The sequence below is a fragment of the Natator depressus genome, chromosome 9, assembly GCF_965152275.1.
Source record: "Natator depressus isolate rNatDep1 chromosome 9, rNatDep2.hap1, whole genome shotgun sequence".
NCBI lineage: Eukaryota > Metazoa > Chordata > Testudines > Cheloniidae > Natator > Natator depressus.
The window spans coordinates 14,068,105-14,089,125 of NC_134242.1; the positions used below are offsets into that span (position 1 = coordinate 14,068,105).

At 42.4% G+C, this 21,021-nt stretch overlaps 1 protein-coding gene across 1 annotated transcript in view; it reads right to left on the reverse strand.

Annotated features, from left to right (window-relative positions):
- The window catches only part of NAALADL2 (N-acetylated alpha-linked acidic dipeptidase like 2), an 891,836-nt gene extending 882,746 nt beyond the window's left edge, over window positions 1-9,090 (reverse strand). Inside the window, exon 1 of the mRNA XM_074963548.1 lies at window positions 8,869-9,090. The gene's annotated coding sequence lies outside the window, so the exon portion shown is untranslated. The remainder of the gene's footprint in view (window positions 1-8,868) is intronic.
- Window positions 9,091-21,021: the final 11,931 nt, after the last annotated feature.

Consider the following 21,021-nt stretch of genomic DNA (forward strand, 5'->3'; position numbering starts at 1 on the left):
TTTTTTTGCCTTCCTCTGCAGTGAGGGGATGCAGATCACCTGCCAGGATTATTTGGGTATAGCTCAATCGTTTCCCGGCCACTGCAAGAGCCTTGGGCACTGGTGGCGCACCTTCTTTCTTTGCGGCACGTAATAGTCTAGTCTCCTGTGGGCTGTGATACTTTGGCCTAATCTTGGTTGTTGTGTTCAGTGTACAGGTGCTAGGTGGTGGCGGCCTGAGGTACACAGGAGGCCAGACCAGATGGTCTGGTGTTCCCTTTTGGCCTTAAACTCGGATTAATGATTAAGCCCAGATACGGGCCAGAGGCCCAACTGAGCTGTTTACAATGGCCTGGAAAATTGTTGCAGTCGTACGTTGCTCAGTCAAAATAAATTAGATCAAAAAAACCTCACTATTGAATACACGGAACAGTCAGGATTTAAACAGAAGTAAAACTCTTAATTTTGCATGCCACTGAGGCAAAAGGAGGCTGAGACCCCTGCCTTTCATACTGCAATACCTTTGACTTCACGGGGGCCAGGAGTTCACTCTTTGACCTGACATGAGCTTTGACTCAATAAGAGATATAGCATATTTGTATATTCATATACTTCAGGCCCACCTGTGTCCTCTGCTTTAATACATAGCCTAAAAGAAGCAGAACCAATGCTGTGTGCGCAGCTTTCATTTTGTCATTTCCTGCCTTTTGAGTACTTAACCACCCCAACCCTAATGTTTTCTAAATGTGGTTTCATTAAATGAAATTTCACAGGTTTTTCAATCAAGTGAACAAGCTAGAAAAAAAGGAATTGCATAACATGCAAGTGTTTGGCTTGACATCACCAGAACCTTCTACCCTAAGTCCTTTCCTGTGCAGTTTGGTAGGTGCACAGGACAGACACTCTCAAGTTCAACCCTTAGAAGTAGTGCATTTGTTGAGGTAAGAATTCCTGCATAGCCCTTCCTCCTTTACAGCACAGCCAACCATGGTTGTACAGTACAACCTTCTCTAACTGCACATTTTACAAGCTAGTGAGACCATCACACATAAAATGCACCTCTATGCACAGAGTTTAATTCTTTAATGAGGCACAACTCTCGTCAAATAAAAAATCAGTTTTCACAAGAACACTGAAAGGCACTTCTCCATTAGAGTTATTTTCATGCCAAACTTCATCTCTCAACCCCTTAGCCCTTTAGGCAATAGACTTATGACAAAGAAAGTCACCAGGACAATTTTTAAACAATGGGAACACGTACCCACTCTCCCCCGAGGGCTTGTTTACACAAGTTTTTTTTTACACTACAGCAGCTACACCAATGCAGCTGCACCGGTGCAAATCCCTAGTGCAGCTCTCTCCACCAGCGTCAGAAATGATTTTGTACTGGCACAGTCTACCCCAGGGCAAGACACACCAAACACATTCTTAGTGTAGACAAGCACTCAGTCATAGGGGAGGGGAGAAAAAGAAACCAAAAATTATACTGACAAAAGGCTAAAGTTTCCAAAAGTTATAAACAGGGGGTTCAAACAGAATGTTTCTGCAACATTTGCTATGGAGGGCAAGGCTATTCCTACTGTTATAATATGACAGTGCTTTCTTATATCTTAGAAAAAGGGAATACTACACATGTGAACCCTTTCCCAAACAGGTCTCTTTGTGTGCTTGAAGTGTAATCAGAAAATTGCCCAAGATCTCATTCTCTGATTCCTAAACTGATTCTGTTCTCTGTAGAGCGATATTTGATTCCGACACTTCATTGCACAAAAACCTAATAATCAACAGAGCAAGACAGCTGCAAAAATTGGTAGCCAATATAGCAGCCTTGTGAAACACTTGTAGTGTAAGCTCCATGGATCTGCTGTTTGTGAAGTTCAGAGAGAAAAACGATTTATCTCCTCACACTAACATAAGAAGACTCCTCAGCAGTGATTCACGCTAAAGATCATCATACTCCATACATAAAATTAACAAAAATATATGGATGAGATATAAACGTGATTAATATGGAGTTGGGACTATCCGTATAAAACCACATAAAAGATGGGGTATGGCACATAATAAAAATGAGTATGACCCAGCACAGTACTACTGTTTTGTATGCTGTTTCCCACCATACAAGGAATGAGGCAATAACAGGGAGCTATTGTTTCTATAGGTAACAAAAGCCACTAAGTGCAAATCACGTATAAAAGCAAGAATGACACCAAGGTGTGTCTTCATGGCAGGGAAGATGACAATCCTCTCCATTACAAAATAATAAGTAATAGTGCTTTAAACATTCCGAGTGGTGCGCGCACACACACACATTTTACAGTTATTTAATACTCAGAACACCCCTATGAGTGTAATGATCCTCATTTTACACATGGGGAAACTGGCATACGGAAGTGAAGCTTCCTTCAGCACTCTCGGACGAGTTGCATCCGAGAGTGCTGAAGGAATTGGCGGCTGTGATTGCAGAGCCCTTGGCCATTATCTTTGAAAACTCGTGGCGAACGGGGGAAGTCCCGGATGACTGGAAAAAGGCTAATGTAGTGCCAATCTTTAAAAAAGGGAAGAAGGAGGATCCTGGGAACTACAGGCCAGTCAGCCTCACCTCAGTCCCTGGAAAAATCATGGAGCAGGTCCTCAAAGAATCAATCCTGAAGCACTTACATGAGAGGAAAGTGATCAGGAACAGTCAGCATGGATTCACCAAGGGAAGGTCATGCCTGACTAATCTAATCGCCTTTTATGATGAGATTACTGGTTCTGTGGATGAAGGGAAAGCAGTGGATGCATTGTTTCTTGACTTTAGCAAAGCTTTTGACACGGTCTCCCACAGTATTCTTGTCAGCAAGTTAAGGAAGTATGGGCTGGATGAATGCACTATAAGGTGGGTAGAAAGCTGGCTAGATTGTCGGGCTCAACGGGTAGTGATCAATGGCTCCATGTCTAGTTGGCAGCCGGTGTCAAGTGGAGTGCCCCAGGGGTCGGTCCTGGGGCCGGTTTTGTTCAATATCTTCATAAATGATCTGGAGGATGGTGTGGATTGCACTCTCAGCAAATTTGCGGATGATACTAAACTGGGAGGAGTGGTAGATACGCTGGAGGGGAGGGATAGGATACAGAAGGACCTAGACAAATTGGAGGATTGGGCCAAAAGAAATCTGATGAGGTTCAATAAGGATAAGTGCAGGGTCCTGCACTTAGGATGGAAGAATCCAATGCACCGCTACAGACTAGGGACCGAATGGCTAGGCAGCAGTTCTGCGGAAAAGGACCTAGGGGTTACAGCGGACAAGAAGCTGGATATGAGTCAGCAGTGTGCCCTTGTTGCCAAGAAGGCCAATGGCATTTTGGGATGTATAAGTAGGGGCATAGCGAGCAGATCAAGGGACGTGATCGTTCCCCTCTATTCGACACTGGTGAGGCCTCATCTGGAGTAGTGTGTCCAGTTTTGGGCCCCACACTACAAGAAGGATGTGGAGAAATTGGAGAGAGTCCAGCGAAGGGCAACAAAAATGATTAGGGGTCTAGAGCACATGACTTATGAAGAGAGGCTGAGGGAGCTGGGATTGTTTAGTCTGCAGAAGAGAAGAATGAGGGGGGATTTGATAGCTGCTTTCAACTACCTGAAAGGGGGTTCCAAAGAGGATGGCTCTAGACTGTTCTCAATGGTAGCAGATGACAGAACGAGGAGTAATGGTCTCAAGTTGCAATGGGGGAGGTTTAGATTGGATATTAGGAAAAACTTTTTCACTAAGAGGGTGGTGAAACACTGGAATGCGTTACCTAGGGAGGTGGTAGAATCTCCTTCCTTAGAGGTTTTTAAGGTCAGGCTTGACAAAGCCCTGGCTGGGATGATTTAACTGGGAATTGGTCCTGCTTCGAGCAGGGGGTTGGACTAGATGACCTTCTGGGGTCCCTTCCAACCCTGATATTCTATGATTCTATGATTCTATGAAGTGATTTACCCAAGGCTATACAGCAAGTTAGTGAAATGGAATGCAAAAAGTTCCCGGCTCCATGTCCTGTGGTTAGTCCACGAAACTAGTTTGTCTCTTCTCTCACGTTACACTGCATATGTCTAGATAATCTATATCTATATCTTTCGTCTATCTATACACACAGAGAAATTTACATACAACACAACCATATTTAAAATACTTACAAATTGAAGTAATTTATTCTTCACCAGTGATATTTACTATATATTGTTCCTATACTAACATTTAGCACGCACATTTTACCACAACAATAATAGTAGACATGTGATGGCCGCCCTCTTGCTCAACACACTGGGGATTTAACCAGGGACCTCCAAAGCCGAAAAGCATGAATGGCCAAAGGCCCAAATAAGACCGGCAATACAGTAGAGATGCACAGCAATTTATTTTATTTTTTTTAACCAAGAGTTTATTCACAAAGAAAATGCAGTCTGGGGTCAACTGGAACTATTTGTGAATTCAGAAGTGTGAACGAATTGTTTCTGCAAAAAAAGTCAAAATATTTTGACTTTTTCAAAACAAAACGGCTTGCCTTTCAGTTTCAGAACAAAAGTTGAGAAGTTTAGCTAGATTTATTTCTAAAAAAAGAAGTAAAGACATCTGAAAAAGAAATCATTTGAGTTGAACAAAACACTGCATTCGACCTGAAATGATTTTTGTTGTTGTTCTGTTTTGGTGAGAAACATTTCCATTTTATGTCAACCTGAACAAAATATTTTTTGGTTCAGCCACCAAACCGAAAAAATGAATTATTCACCCAGCTCTGTTAACCAGTGAGTTACAGATGGACTTTCACCGTATCATCAGCTAACTTTTTGAAAACATTTTTTTTAACTGAAGAAAGTTCATGTTTAAACCAAGTTCCCTCCTGCCTGCCCACTCAGGGTTGTAGGGGAAGACCAAAATGCAGGTGACCGTTATGTAACCACACTGTAAGTGAAAGAACTTGGAAAGACAGGCCCGTGTTCTAGTAAAGCTCGAAAACTTGTGATACAGGAGATATTGGATGCTGTTACTGTAGTGAACCTGACTGCAACCTGTGACAACCATATGAGCCACAAGTATCTTTGTACTGATATATACAACTGGCGGTTTTCACTATACATAAAACCCCCTTGCCAATTTCTTCATATTTCATACTATGAACCAAATTCTGTGCTACTTACTTGAATAAAAAATCCCATTGACATCAATTTTGCTATGCTTGAGTAAAAACTGAAGCATTTGACCCATTAGTATTGGATTGGTTAACAGAATTTTCTACATTCAGCAACGTGACTGGGTCTTCTGGTATCTCTTAAAAGAATCAAGTGTTTTTCACCCTTGTTTGAAAACTCCTAAGGTAAGGAACCTAAAATATATAGGTTAACATGCAAGACCTTCTAGGAAAACTTCGTAATGCTTTATAATCGCATTGATTTTATCAGATGCTATTTATTCTGCATAAAATTGCACTGTTTAATAAAATTAGAACAGACAAACCAAACAATCTGCCTGCAACTCAAAATCAGTTCTGTTTCAATTATTTTAGACAAGTAATACATACAGCACTTCTCTTCTATTCTAAGACTTGTCTCTACAATTAAATGCTTTGACTGCAAGATGAACAAAACTGGGAGTTGGCTCTTTTCTTGTCCTAATTTTGTTGATACTGGAAATAAATGCTGAATTATGGATGTACTTGGCCTCTTACAAAGGCTTTCTAGATTAAGAATCTAAAAATATGTAGCGTTGGTTGATATGCAGTAGTTTGGCATTGTTACAGTACATACTATATAATGCCTTCTATATAGAGATGACTAACAAAATTGCTTGTATATGATAATACCAATAAAAAACTGTACTGAGTGATTTGAAAAGAAGCCTATAGGAAATAGGTTACTTTTTTAAACAAGACATTCAGAATAAGATCTGAATTCTCTGTTTTCTTTCCTTACGAAAGATTTTCTCTCTTTAGATGAGCATAAGAACAGCCACACTGGGTCAGACCAAAGGTCCATCTAGCCCAGTAGCCTCTCTTCCAACAGTGGCCAATGAACAGAACAGGCAATCATCAAGTGATCCATCCCATCGCCCGTTCCCAGCTTCTGGCAAATAGAGGATAGGGACAGGATTCCTGCCCATCCTGGCTAATAGCCATTGATGGACCTATCCTCCATGAACTCGTCTAGTTCTTTTTTTAACACTGTTATAGTCTTGGCCATCACAACATCCTCTAGTAAGGAGTTCCACAGGTTGACTGTGCGTTGTGTGAAAAAATATTTCTTTTTGTTTGTTTTAAACCTGTTGCCTATTAATTTCATTGGGTGACCCCTAGTTCTTGTGTTATGAGAAGGAGTAAATAACATTTCCTTATTTACTTTCTCCACACAAGTCATGATTTTATAGACCTCAATCATATCGCCCCTTAGTCGTCTCTTTTCCAAGCTGAAAAGTCCCAGTCGTATTAATCTTTCCTCATATAGAAGCCATTCCATATCCCTAATAATATTTGTTGCCCTTTTCTGAACCTTTTCCAATTCCAATATATCTTTTTGAGATGGGGCAACCACATCTGCACACAGTATTCAAGATGTGGGAGTACCATGGACTTATATAGAGGCAATATGATATTTTCGGTTTTCTTATCTTTCCCTTTCTTAATGATTCCCAACCTTCTGTTCGCTTTTTTGACTGCCGCTGCACATTGAGGGGATGTCTTCACAGAACTATCCACAATGACTCCAAGATCTCTTTCTTGAGTGGTAACAGCTAATTTAGACCCCATCATTTTATATGACTCATCTATAGCATTGTCAGTACAGTTGAAGTCAGCCAAAGTCCTCATTTGCTGTATTTGCCAATCCCATAGCCTTTACATAGTAATTCTTAATTATGGTCCTAATCCTGCAATCTAATTCACACAGGCACCCTATACCTGTATAGAGTCTTACTGAAGTCAGTGGGGTGCTACCTAGGTGAAGGGATGCAACTAGTACAGACCACATTGCATGATCAGGGCCTAAATTGGAATCAATGAACTACTCACATGAGCATGGATTACTTGAGTGAATGAAGACTGAAGGACTGGGGCCTTGGATGGGAAGAAAGAGTTTGGATACATTTGTATCTTTGCATGCTTTCTGGAAACAGGGTTTTCTAGATGATGATTTTAATAGTTATTTTAAAAACCTAAGAGACGTTGGCCTTTGTGGAAATTTTCCGAACTATCACTGATAAAAGTCACACAGCACTAATGTTCTTCATCACACTTCTGAAATTTTTAAAAATCCTTCAAAGCCTCATAACCTATCAGAGCACAATTCAGTTCCTCTAAGTGTGTTAAGCTCTTTTTTTTGTTAAGTGTAACAGAGGCTACATTTTCTATTTCTCATCAATTTTACCAGTTAAAAAGATGTTCATCCCTAACTGGAACAAGAACAAACAATAAAATAATCTACAGTCTGAGTAACTCAAGGCAACAAGTTAAAATTTAAGAATCAAAGACTGTGACAATGCAACTAATCATATTAGTGCAAGGGGTATTTGCAATGCAGATTGCCTGTTACATTGCAAAATTTTAATGAATTCAAGACAGCACCATAGACCCAGCTACAAGAGAGAAATCATGCTGAGTTAAAAATGCTATGTTCCTGGGTAGCTTGAATCACCTTCTATTTGCATTATGCAGATAACAGTGTCAGAATAATTAATTTGCAGTTTTGTCTGACATCTAATATGCCCTGCAACAACAAGAGAGAGACAACCAATTTTTCAAAGTTTGTTGACTTCTTGTTACTGGTGAGCAAATTTAGCAGCAAACCTAATTTTGATACAGAGAATTTAAGTCTTTAAAGTATTTCTGCATTTTGATACAGCAATTCTGTTGGAACAAACAGTTCACACAACCCATCGAGATGTCTTCTCTATTCTCAGAAGAGCCTCTGATTATTATTTTTAAATAATCAGAAAGTAATTAGTGTCTTTGCTTTCACAAACCTTTGTCCCGTTATGTTATTTCCAACACTTCTTTGAAGATATATTTATGCCTACTACCTAATGCTCGTGCAAAGATAGAGGTCGAAATGCACTGCCTTTTTAAAAACGTGTTTTAAAAGACCAAAATAAGATCAACGTTGAAGCCAAATACTGCGTTCTTTACCCAGGCAAAACTCCCAGCAAAGTCAGTGGGAGCTTTGCCTGAGTAAGGACGGGAGGATTGATCCCTCTGCTTCATTCTTCCCCCGGGTTCAAAGAAGATTTCTTTAAAACACCGCTGAGCTCGCCTCAGCGTCACTCTGAGACGGATTTCCCCTGTTCGGAAAGAGTCTGCCTGGTGCACCACGCCAGGAGACCTCTGGTCAGTTTCCCTCGGTCTCTCGCACAAACACAGGCGTGACTTGTTACACAATGAATGGCACTCTAGCTGGCCCTGGCCGATCGCACTGCTGGGGCTTCTCTTCTGCTTCACGTTCACACACGAGTGCCCACAGCGAGAGATGACCGCGGCTGGCCCTCGCCGATCTCCAAGCACACCCCACCGATCTCTTTGGCCACCCCACCCCCGGCAGGAAATGGCCCCAGCTGGCAGGCGGCTGCAGCTGCTCCGGACCAAGCCTCCGCTGAGTGTCAGGGACTTCCTTCCCCACCCACCCCTGCTCTTGGAACAGCCCATCGCCCCGCGGCTTGGAAGGGAGGCGAGCCCAGCCCGAGCGGCGAGCTCCGGCGGGGGCGGGGGGCGAGAACTCGGGCGCGGCGCAGCTGGGCGCAGCTGGAGCAGCAGCGGCGCCCTTCTCGCCTGCAGGCTGCACCCGGCCGGGGGGCGTTCGCCCAGCGGCGCTTCTCCCCGGGGGGCGCCTCGGAGTTGGCAAACTTGCCCCCGCCCTGTGCAATTCAGCTCCGCGTGCCCCATTACCTTGCAGAGGAGCGAGCCCGGGCGCGGCGTGGCTGCACTGAGCTGGCTGGGGAGGGAGGGTTTTCAGCAGCCGTAAAGCGGGGAGAGAGCCCTTTCCCTTTCCCCGAGCTGCTGTGTGTGTTGCTCGTTACGGGAGATCAGCCCGCTTGGCAGCCCCAGCGAAGGGCCGGAGCCAGAGGGAAGGAGAGAGCGGCTGAGTCACAGCCAGGGAGACATGTCTGCACAAGGGAGGAAGCGGGTGTACAGGGCAGGAGGAGAGGGGCTGTCGCAGGGGGTGGATTCCTGCAGAACAGAACTAAAGAGTGGCAGAAAAGAAAAAAAATCAGAGCCTAGCCACGTGGAAAAGCAGAAGAGGCTCTACCCTGCCCCCCTTTGCTGTCCAGATGGTCGTTGACCTACATTTCAACAAGACCTTCATGAAGCCATGTGTCATCCTACCATCATTCAGGGATTTTATCCTCACAGGGCTCTGGGAAGTAGGAAAGTGTCATCCCACAGATGGGGAGGCAGGATAGGGTAGATCAAGGGCATTGTCTACACCAGTGGTCTCCAAACTTTTTGGCTCGCGCACCCCCAGGGTGAAGACCAGAAGACCTGCCGCAGGTGCACTGCCGACGGAAGAAGAACGGAAGACTTACCACAGGCAGGCCGCCGGAGGGGAACACCAGCCGTGGACGTGCAGAGCTGCCGCCGAAGAAAAAAAACGGCGGAGTGCCATCCGGTGGCGCTCCTGCTGCCGGCACGCACCCCCTGGGATCATCTCGCACACCCCAATGTGGAGACCACTGGTCTACACTACAAAATGATGTTGACCATGGTCACATCGCCATACAGCCACCACAATAATTAAATGGCTTTTGCGTGTCCACACTATGCTCCTCGTGTCGGCAGTGTGCAGCCGCAGCAAGAGCGCTTACGGCAATGCACTGTCTGACACTAGGTCAACCTAACTACATCAACATTGACTCGACTAGGCCTCTTGAGAAGATGGAGATCTTAAGTTGGCAAGCAGGGCATTTAGGGCGGCAGGAGTGAAATTTTAATGTAGACACTTACATAAGTCGACGTAACCTGTCTTGAGTCCACTTTATTCTGCAATGTAGACCAGGCCTAACTAACTTGGCCAGAGCCACACAGAAAGTCTGTGGCTGAGCCAAGACTTGAACCCAGGTAATGGGTGTCTCACTCTAGTGCCCTAGCCACTAGACAACCCTTCCTCACAGCTGAGTGGCTTATTTTGTCCTTAGGAGCTGGCCTAAGCTATACCACCCAAACCACTCTTTTGCCAGTATAAGATATGTCTGTGTAACCCAGACACCTACTGGGTGTGGTGCTCTGTCCCACCTAGTGGTACTGAGACCGCTTAGAGAGAGAGAGTTAAATGAGACTTTTCTACAGCCTTAGCTAATAAGCAGTTGGCTTTGAGCTTATGCGGTAGAGGTTCATGCACTAAGCTCCAGAGGTCCCTGGTTTGATCCTGCCAGCGGCCAGGGGTCTGTCAGCATTACGTCTGCACTAGGAGGAGTTTCGAATATAGCTATACTGGCAAGCCCTTTCTAATGTAGACAAGGCTTAAGGGAAGGAGAGGTTTCAGAGTAACAGCCGTGTTAGTCTGTATTCGCAAAAAGAAAAGGAGTTCTTGTGGCACCTTAGAGACTAACCAATTTATTTGAGCATAAGCTTTCGTGAGCTACAGCTCACTTCATCGGATGCAACGATGCATCCGATGAAGTGAGCTGTAGCTCACGAAAGCTTATGTTCAAATAAATTGGTTAGTCTCTAAGGTGCCACAAGGGAAGGAGAATAAGCTATACCAATGTAAGGCACCTTTATATCAGTATAACTGTGTCCACACTAGGAATTGTACTAGTATAACTGTATTGTATTAAAAAAAAAACCCACGACTGAAATAGTTATATCAGTAAAAAAAACCTGTGTAAACCACGCCTAAGTTTAAAATCATGAGTCAGGAGCCAAATCATCTGTTTTGGCTCCTGTTTCTTAACAATCTGGTTTCTGAGCCTAAAAGCTGAGGCTTTAAGAAAAACAGTAAATATTGTGAGATTTGTGATAGAATTGCAAGAGTTGGCAACAGTGACAGTTGGCCACAATCTGCAGCGGAAATTCTGACCATTTGTCTAAGTATAGTTAAGTCTTTGAATGTGGTTGTTCAATAAAATGTGAGCTTGCCCATATTTTGGGGTTGAATTCTCATTTTCTCGGGCACATTAAAATGAAATAACACTGCTGCTGCAATTGCCTCTCTGCATTCTGCTTGCTGTTTTGGACAATTGTGCCAGGTTTTCCCATTTTTATGCTCTAGTTTTTTGTGTGTCTGACTCTCACTTGGGCTTCTATGTTTAGTTTTGCCCATGCTTCACTATAAATTAAAATGTCATTGGCACCACCAGTCTGAGGCTATGAGTCTCAACTGAGGCCACATAATAAGTTATTTCAAAAGAAAGCGAAAATTCTAATACCTAAACAATGTTACGGACAGCATCCATCTGGTTTGAAATCGACACCGAAATACAGACCAGCCCTAGTTTAGGCTGCTGTTGATGCGGAACACTCATTTTGGTTGTGTCTGCAAATAGGTTTTATTCCAGGTTCTGCTTCAAGACAATGGAGAATAACCTGATGAATCTGGAAAGCATCTACAGGTGGCCCATTCACTTGTACCTGCATCAAGTGTTGATAGTGTGCAGGCACCTCAGTCCTATTGCTTTGCTTAGTCCCTCCTTTCAACCCCTCTCCTCTGACTGATGGCTCTGTCCTGTTGCTGTGCTCCACCCCTTTCCTATTCCTATCCTATTGCAGCAGCTCAGTTCTCTTTGTCCCATTCCCCGTCAGACCTCCAGTCACGTCCCAGCTGACTGGCAGCTCCATGCTGTTATGCCTTTTTCCAGCTTGAAAGCTTGTCTCTCTCACCCACAGAAATTGGTCCAATAAAAGATATTACCTCCCCCACCTTGTCTCTCTAATATCCTGAGACAGACAGGGCTGCAACTACACTGCATACATTTTTCCACTCAGTCCACTCTCAGCCTCCTTGTCCTGCAAACAGGATGCCTGACTCCCTTCCTTGCCCAGCTAACATGTCTGCTTGTCCTCTGACTGAGAAGGATTTTTCCCAGCTTCGTGGGCCAGATTCATGAAAGGCATCTTTAGTTCCTATACTTCTATCAAATAAGTGGTACTCACGTTTCTACTTTAGTAGTGAAGAAGCCATACAGATAATTGAGGACATATATTTCTATATGCATATACAGAAGATATCGTTTTGTGGTGCACATGTAGAGTAAGTAATTTAGGGAACCACTAAGGAGCAGCCATTTGGAAGGGGGTGGGATGAGGTGGACTCACTGAGGTTTAGCCAGTAATCCTAGATTCCTGAGTTTTCCTCACAATTATATATGAACGTGTAGGTTGAACAATTAGAAATGGTATTCTGCAAACTCTTAAATTTAGCGTGTATCAATACTAATTAATTAATTCCACAGCAACAGAGGACAGTTTCCCAATGCACATCCTAGATTATGTATAGCTTTGAAATTGTCTGACATGCAGTAATTTGATGGCTTTGCTGACCCCCCTTAACATCAATAGATAAACTTTGATCTTGAATCCAGTCCCATTATAATACTGTCTATTTGTAAAAAAGGAGCTTCCTCGAGGCAATTAATGATTTAGTTCTGACTGGGAGCATTTTACTATTTCTTCTGTCCTAAATCTGCAATTTGTCTTGGATTCCGGGTTTCTAATGTAGAGGCTACCGAGATCAGCAGCCCTTAGCAAAGCTGGAGAAACAATCTGTTAAATTTCACTGGCTAAAAGTCAGGGTTAAGGGACTATTGTTTACACCAAGAGAAAAAGAGAAGAGAACGGGGATCAGGAAGCATTTCCTAGAAGAGTGGATATGACATTCCCATCCCCACTGAAAAACAAAAACTTAGGAAATTGTTTTCCCGACCAGAGGATAAAAGTGCTACCACCAAAACCTCCACACATCTGACTTGTATAAGAGGAGAGCATTTCTGAATTTCAACCCGTCTAAGGAAAGTAGCTTCTGCTCTTCGCGTATAGCAATTGCAATGTCTGAGAAGATGGGTACAGCTACGAAAGCAATTTCAGAATAGTTCAGAGAGCAGCAACACAGTTAGTCACTCTGAGAAGCAGAAGAGAGGGAGAAGCTAATTTACAAAATCAGTCAAAAAAGCAGTTTTTCCAAAAGGAAGGAAGAAGTAGGAAAAGTACCCTGAAGAAAAACAATGTGTCATGGGATTGTAACCTGGAGCCTGCCTCTCTCCTCAAAGTCCTGCATTTTGTGGGCAGGACCTTGAAAGAGCCACCACAAAGCGTTACCGCTAGGGAGCCCAAACCTACAAGCATTTAAATACATTAATAACTTTACTCGTGCATAGTCCCATGGGCCGTTAATCTGTTCCTTGCTGCTTTAACACAGTAATAATTCAATATTTCCTTAAAATCTGTCCTCTTCTCTCACTAAAATCCTTGCCTATGACTTGGTCATTTTTTTTTACCTTGACTACTCCAAACATCTCTTCTCTAGCCTTCTGCTAAGTCATCCTGCCTCCCCTCAGCCTGCCACTGGATATCCCCGCTTTGCATCTCTTCACTTGCTTCTTCTTACCTTCAACCTCAAGTTCAACATCCTCACCTTCAAGATCCTGTACAACCTTGCCCCTCCCCAAGCCTCTGCTCTTACCTTCTCCTGCAGACCAGCAGCAAAGCCTGAGTCTTTTTTCAAGTCCCAGTCCACAGCTCCATCTATAGCTTTTTATAAAACAGATGTTCTAAGGAATTGTTTTGTTCTACAGCCTGTGTAACACAGGAGGTCAGACTAGATGGACCCAATGGTCCCTTCTGGCCCTAGAATCTATGAATCAGGCCACACTGCCAATACTGAGCATCACATTTCATTACGTAGTCACAAAGAACCCTTTCTGGAGTTCTCTGTCCAAGTTGTATCTGAGGTCCCATATTATTTAGCATGTATATCCCTTCTTCTACTTCTCTGCCTGTAGCAACAGCACATGTGGTGCAGTGTCGCTCACTGTCTAAAACTTTATTACTCAGATTAAAACCAAAACACTTGTTTTGCTACCTAAAAAACTCTCTGTATATTACTGTTCTAATGACCCATCTTCCCCCAGTCATTCTTACATGGTATCAGCCAGATTCTATCAGGATGAGAGAAACATATATTCAGCTTCCCACAGTACTCAGGTATAGCCAAAGGCAAATGTCTGAGTTCATTGGCAAGGAAAATAAACCATTTTGGCTTGTGACTCAGGATCACAGTCTCCAGAGATGAGTCACACAAAGAAGTGATGCCGCAGCATCCAGAATCATGAAACTAGGGTCTGAAGAAGACAGATGCAGGTGAGATTACATTTGCAAAATGTTAACGTGATTTAAAACTGACATTCAGGACAATGAAATGTAAACTGCCCCTTCCCAGGAAAGCCTCTTTTGGAGGGAGGAAAAATGTGATGTGATTAAAATGAAAAACAACACCAGCTACCAAAATTATGGCCTCAATTCAGCGGAGCACTTATGTGCTTAAATCCATTCAGCCCAGTCCTTAAGCATGGGCTTAAAGTCACAATGAAATCAGTTTAATGTTATGCATGTGCTTAAAGACTTTGCTGAACTGGAGCCTCTGTTGTGAGGTACTGTACTGGCAAGAGCTCACAAATGCCAAATTACAGTCACTGCCCGCAGGTGTATTAAAGTCTATACTAAACTGGCCGGTTTCTGTAAGGTGGAGAGTGCCCCCCAACAATACAACCTTGAGCAATACAACCTTAAGTCTTTTTTTTGCAAAGGGGCCACTCAGTTCAACAAAAACAAACTCTGTACTCACAGCATTGCAGGCTGAGAACTTGCTGCTTTAGTCAACTGCATCAGAACGGGGGGTGGGGGTGGGAGGGACTCCAACATACAAAACAGAAGGAGGGAGAGAACATGACTCCACCCCATAATACTCTGAGCAAGTTCAACCCAGTTAACCCTAGCATGGTCACTTTATGACACTATGGTGGGTTCACAGGCCTTGAGATGGGCCAGAAATGATGCAGAAGTGAGAGCCTAGCTCAAGCCAAGAGTGGACAATGTGTACTTTGCATGCTGCACTGCTGGCTAAAATGCTTTACTGGACATCCAGCAAAGAACAAGTTGTAGTAATCATTGTAAAACATCATAAACACCTCTTTTAGGAAAATGAAAACTAAAATAAATACATACATACTGGAAACTTTTGGTTTCCTCACTAAGGCTTACAAAGTATGATGTGGGAGTTTGGTAAAAGCCTTGTAAAAGCATTTACCAGAATTTCTGGTAAAAGCCTATGGCATGTGCTTTAACTCAACACAATATTTTTTTCACTTTAAATCAGGCCAAACTGTAGGGAAGCAACCTCTAGGTGCTCCTACTACTAATCTTGAGCTGTCAACCGCAGCAACAAGCGTGTGTTTGTTCTTGGTTGATTGGCTGGTTGATTGGCTGGTTTTTTACAGCCTGGTAAATGATTTATCTGCTGTATTTGTGTGGAGCAACAGTGACATCTAATGGCTTGTGTTGTTAATTATTAGTGTGGAATCTCTATTGGAGCTACATTAGAGATAAAGGCAATATTGTGAGTTGTAACTGAGAAACAGTTCAGCATATCTGTGGTAAATCATACTTTTCATTCCTTGCAAGCAGGAAGTAACTTATGCACGTTACATACTTAGCCCCGATGTAACAATGACCTCATGTGGGCAAACCTCTGCTCCCACAGGGAACCCTACTGACTTCAATGGGGCTCTGTATAGGCAGCAGGGTCCTCAAGCAAAGATCTGATTTCAGGATTAGGGCCTTTTTAATCCTGCACTGTTTAACTAAGCAAGCCACCCCACTGAAGTCAATGGAGGTTTGAGGTGCGCATGGAAAGGCTTTTAAGCACATATGTGAAGACGTGAAACGGCAGAAATCCTAGCTGTAGAACCAAGAAACAAGATGTGATTAAAAGGCCTGAAACTCCTCTTTGTGAACAATCTCTGCTTTTTACACTGCAGGAATTAATTTGAAGTATGTATTTTGTCAAACCCATCTATGATTCTGCAAGAAATTAATGAAATGACTAGACAGACAGGGCAGATGCCAAGAATGGCCGTTTTAGACCTACCAACCTTGGAAATGACCTCTTAAATAACGAACCTGGAAAAATATGCTACACACTCGTTAAAGTCAATGTTATCTACCAATGAAAGCCTACTGATAAGAATAGCAGATAAGAAATTAAAACATTAAATAAATGTACAGTATTATATGCTAGGGCTATTGGTTAGTATTTTATACAGCACCATACACATGCATAGCATCCCTGCCCTGATGAGTTTACAGTCTTTGGCCCCAACCTCATAAAATATGCATTTCCATTCAGTACATACTGATATCTCTCTCTATATAGGCAGGCCTCCATACTCCGTACTCACATAGATCCCCATTGAAGCCAATGGGGCTCCACACACATGCAGCATTCTGCAGATGAGGTGCAGGTTGTCAGATCAGTCTTATATGGGTAGGTGATTTTCACTGCACTTGGAGATGGATACCCAACCAAAAAGCAGTGCAAGATATTAAGACAGTTCCATTGCATACCTGTTATATTTTAGACAGCAAATAATTATTTACTAAATAAAAGGTATTTATATTGGTCTATTTATATACACGCGTATATTTGCTGAAAATGAGATGAATTTCAAATCCATGTTAAAATGCTCATTTAAATACTCAATGGAGGCTGCAATGATGCACAGAAATTGTGTTGATTGAAGGGAATTTCAGAAATTGGCTCCAATTTTACTTGTGTAAATCCAGCGTAACTCCACTAAGGGCATGTTATTCCAGTTTAGCCCCAGTGTAAATTTAGCCCTAAGACTAACCATTAGGACTCATCAGTCCATACAGCATAAAAATGGCATATTTTCACTTTATTTTTGAAAAGCTTTTATTTCACTGTTTCAGAGTAACAGCCGTGTTAGTCTGTATTCGCAAAAAGAAAAGGAGTACTTGTGGCACCTTAGAGACTAACCAATTTATTTGAGCATAAGCTTTCGTGAGCTACAGCTCACTTCATCAGATGCATACTGTGGAAAATACAGAAGATGTTTGTTTTTATACACACAAATCATGAAAAAATGGGTGTTTATCACTACAAAAGTTTTTCTCTCCCCCCACCCCACTCTCCTGTTGGTAATAGCTTATGTAAAGTGATCACTCTCCTTACAATGTGTATGATAATCAAGGTGGGCCATTTCCAGCACAAATCCAGGGTTTAACAAGAACAGTCTGGGGGGGGGTTAGGAAAACAAGGGGAATAGGTTACCTTGCATAATGACTTAGCCACTCCCAGTCTCTATTCAAGCCTAAGTTAATTGTATCCAATTTGCAAATGAATTCCAATTCAGCAGTCTCTCGCTGGAGTCTGGATTTGAAGTTTTTCTGTTGTAATATCGCAACTTTCATGTCTGTAATCGCGTGACCAGAGAGATTGAAGTGTTCTCCGACTGGTTTGTGAATGTTATAATTCTTGACATCTGATTTGTGTCCATTTATTCTTTTACGTAGAGACTGTCCAGTTTGACCAATGTACATGGCAGAGGGGCATTGCTGGCACATGATGGCATATATCACATTGGTGGATGTGCAGGTGAACGAGCCTCTGATAGTGTGGCTGATGTTATTCGGCCCTGTGATGGTGTCCCCTGAATAGATATGTGGGCACAGTTGGCAACGGGCTTTGTTACAAGGATAGGTTCCTGGGTTAGTGGTTCTGTTGTGTGGTATGTGGTTGCTGGTGAGTATTCGCTTCAGGTTGGGGGGCTGTCTGTAGACAAGGACTGGCCTGTCTCCCAAGATTTGTGAGAGTGTTGGGTCATCCTTCAGGATAGGTTGTAGATCCTTGATAATGTGTTGGAGGGGTTTTAGTTGGGGGCTGAAGGTGACGGCTAGTGGCGTTCTGTTATTTTCTTTGTTAGGCCTGTCCTGTAGTAGGTGACTTCTGGGAACTCTTCTGGCTCTATCAATCTGTTTCTTCACTTCCGCAGGTGGGTATTGTAGTTGTAAGAATGCTTGATAGAGATCTTGTAGGTGTTTGTCTCTGTCTGAGGGGTTGGAGCAAATGTGGTTGTATCGCAGAGCTTGGCTGTAGACAATGGATCGTGTGGTGTGGTCAGGGTGAAAGCTGGAGGCATGTAGGTAGGAATAGTGGTCAGTAGGTTTCCGGTATAGGGTGGTGTTTATGTGACCATCGTTTACTAGCACTGTAGTGTCCAGGAAGTGGATCTCTTGTGTGGACTGGACCAGGCTGAGGTTGATGGTGGGATGGAAATTGTTGAAATCATGGTGGAATTCCTCAAGAGCTTCTTTCCCATGGGTCCAGATGATGAAGATGTCATCAATATAGTGCAAGTAGAGTAGGGGCATTAGGGGACGAGAGCTGAGGAAGCGTTGTTCTAAGTCAGCCATAAAAATGTTGGCGTACTGTGGGGCCATGCGGGTACCCATAGCAGTGCCGCTGATTTGAAGGTATACATTGTCCCCAAATGTGAAATAGTTATGAGTAAGGTGCCACAAGTACTCCTTTTCTTTTATTTCACTGCATACAACTTCTTTTTTCAAAATTCTGCTTGAAGCCCACTATTTTTATAAATGCTTCCTGTATTGATACGCTCAGCCCTTTATGCTTTAGTAAACTTATTCTGCACACTACCTCAGTCCCTATCTATACCATACTTACAATGTTTCATAAAACGTTACAAGCTCACACTTGCATACCATGGACAGGCAAAACCATTCTGGTGATTTTCTGCATTGCATCCAAGATCCAGGACATTCGACAAGTGGACATGTTAGACGGTAAGGGTACACATAGTGAGGTAAGGGTACTCATTTGTGCATGTTTGTAGAATTGGGTCCTCAATCAAGGCAGCCCATTGTATTTACTGTTACTTAATATATTATAATGATATAATAAAATAAGAGAAATTTTTGGTCATCTTTGACTTTGCTCTCAATGACCAGTTTCAAACACGAAGATATCAAGCTGCAACACTACCAAGAAATGTAGAAAGATCCATATGTTTCCCTTAGATCCTGGAGGCTGGTAAACTATAGGTGAACTAATGACTGGTAAACTTTGTGCACTAATGACATCAATAGTTGTTTTGCCATTGATATCAATAGGATCAGGACTCCCGATCACATGCAAGTTCAGTATCAAACCTCCTTGGAACATGCAGTTTACTAAAATATTCACATTGATTGGCTCATCAAACAGACTAAATGAGTGTATAATATCCAGTTCTCTACTAATGTATTTGCATATAGTTCTAAGCTGTTTTACAAGAGAATCAGTACTTACAATAAAGATTATAATCACAAATGATCAAAAATAAGAAAACCAGCAGTATACCATTTTTACTTGATTAACCATTTTAGTGGCGGATTTTATCACATATTTGACAATTTAGAGAGAGAGAGAAGCCTCAGCTGCTGGCCCTTAATCCACATTTTAATTGCCTTTCATTTTAACAATAGAATGCAACCATCATTCAACGACCCAAGCCACTTTTCCGCTGAAGCAGAATAGTCCTGGATCCTCTTATGATCATATACCACAAGACATACACGTTTCCTGCTGCCAGTGACATTTCCTGTTTCAGTTCCTCCACCCACATCTGACCCACACTGGCTTGGCTTCTAATCCACTATGGCTAAAAAAAAATAAAAATTAAAACAAGAGAGAAGATACTGCACTGGAAATGGCCCGTTGACATCCTGCAGGGCTCACACTCTCAGCAAGTACACAGAGCACAGGTGGGGTGGCTTACCCAACATTAGAACTAAACAGAAAAAACAATCTATATTCATCCTCATTGAGCATTGAAACTGGGATGGGTAATTCGTTCCGAGTGGGAAAGGAGCACAGCAGATTTTAGTGCTGCAGGCTGTTTTGGGTCCTTATCATTTAACTCAATGGGGGGGGGGGGGGTTCTTCACATAACCGGCCCTCCAATTGTTTGTGAACAAGAAGATAAATACTTGCTGCAAATGTGTGCTGAAGAACAGTTTTATTTCACCAAGCATGGCATTAGCATTTAAAATTCACCCAGGTGATGCGGACGGAAGCAAAGCTTTGCTTTAATTTAAAACTGTGCACGGTTTCGTTGTTATTTGGGGCTTGTTTTTTATTTTTTAATAGTGGAAACATTTTATTTAAAAGCAGATCTGGCAAAAATAAGGGAGAGCCTAGAAAGTCCCAATGACTTCAGGCTCCCTTTGGTGTGTGAAAAGACAAGGACCCACAGAGCCTATAAGGTGTAATTTACTTCAGAGGAGAGTAGCTTACAGTCTATGATTTTAATGATTGTCCTACAAGCAATCATTTTGTCAAGTACCAAATAATGTGTGGTTAAACTAAATCTTACTCTCTTATTCTTCAGTAGGATGACATTTTATGTAATCAGTTCAGATAAGAGAGTTTTCATGTTTCGGGGGTTGGTGATGGGAGTGGTGATGTTTTTCAGGAGATATTTTAACTCAAAGGTTTCAGTCTTAAAGACTTGGATGTATTTTTGGAATCGTTTGATGCTTTCTTTTATAAATAAATAAATGAATAAATAAATAAAAACCTTCTTTACAAATTGGTGATAACAAATCTGTTATGGGGCCGGATTCAGATCTCACATATACCAGTGCAGATCAGGAGTAACTCCACTGAAGACAATGGAATCACTCTGACATAAATCAGGAATAACTCCATAGTTATGCAGGCATAAAAGAGATCAGAATCAGACCCCTGTATCTTTTATTCTCTCTTGATTCTCTTATGGCCTGATCCTCCGCCATTAAAAATAATGGGGCTTTTACAATTGAGTTCAATAGGATTAGGATCAGGAGCTTATTAGGGTTAAAAATGTGTTAAATATTTTTGTTGCAGGAATCTCCCATCTAGAGCTCATTGCAAGATTGAGCTCTAAAAGAGATGTCTGTAGTCCAAAAGATTTATTTCCCTCTCTCCTACTCATACCAAAAGGAAGAATGGAAATATTTACAGAACAACTTCCCCTCAATAACCAGAAA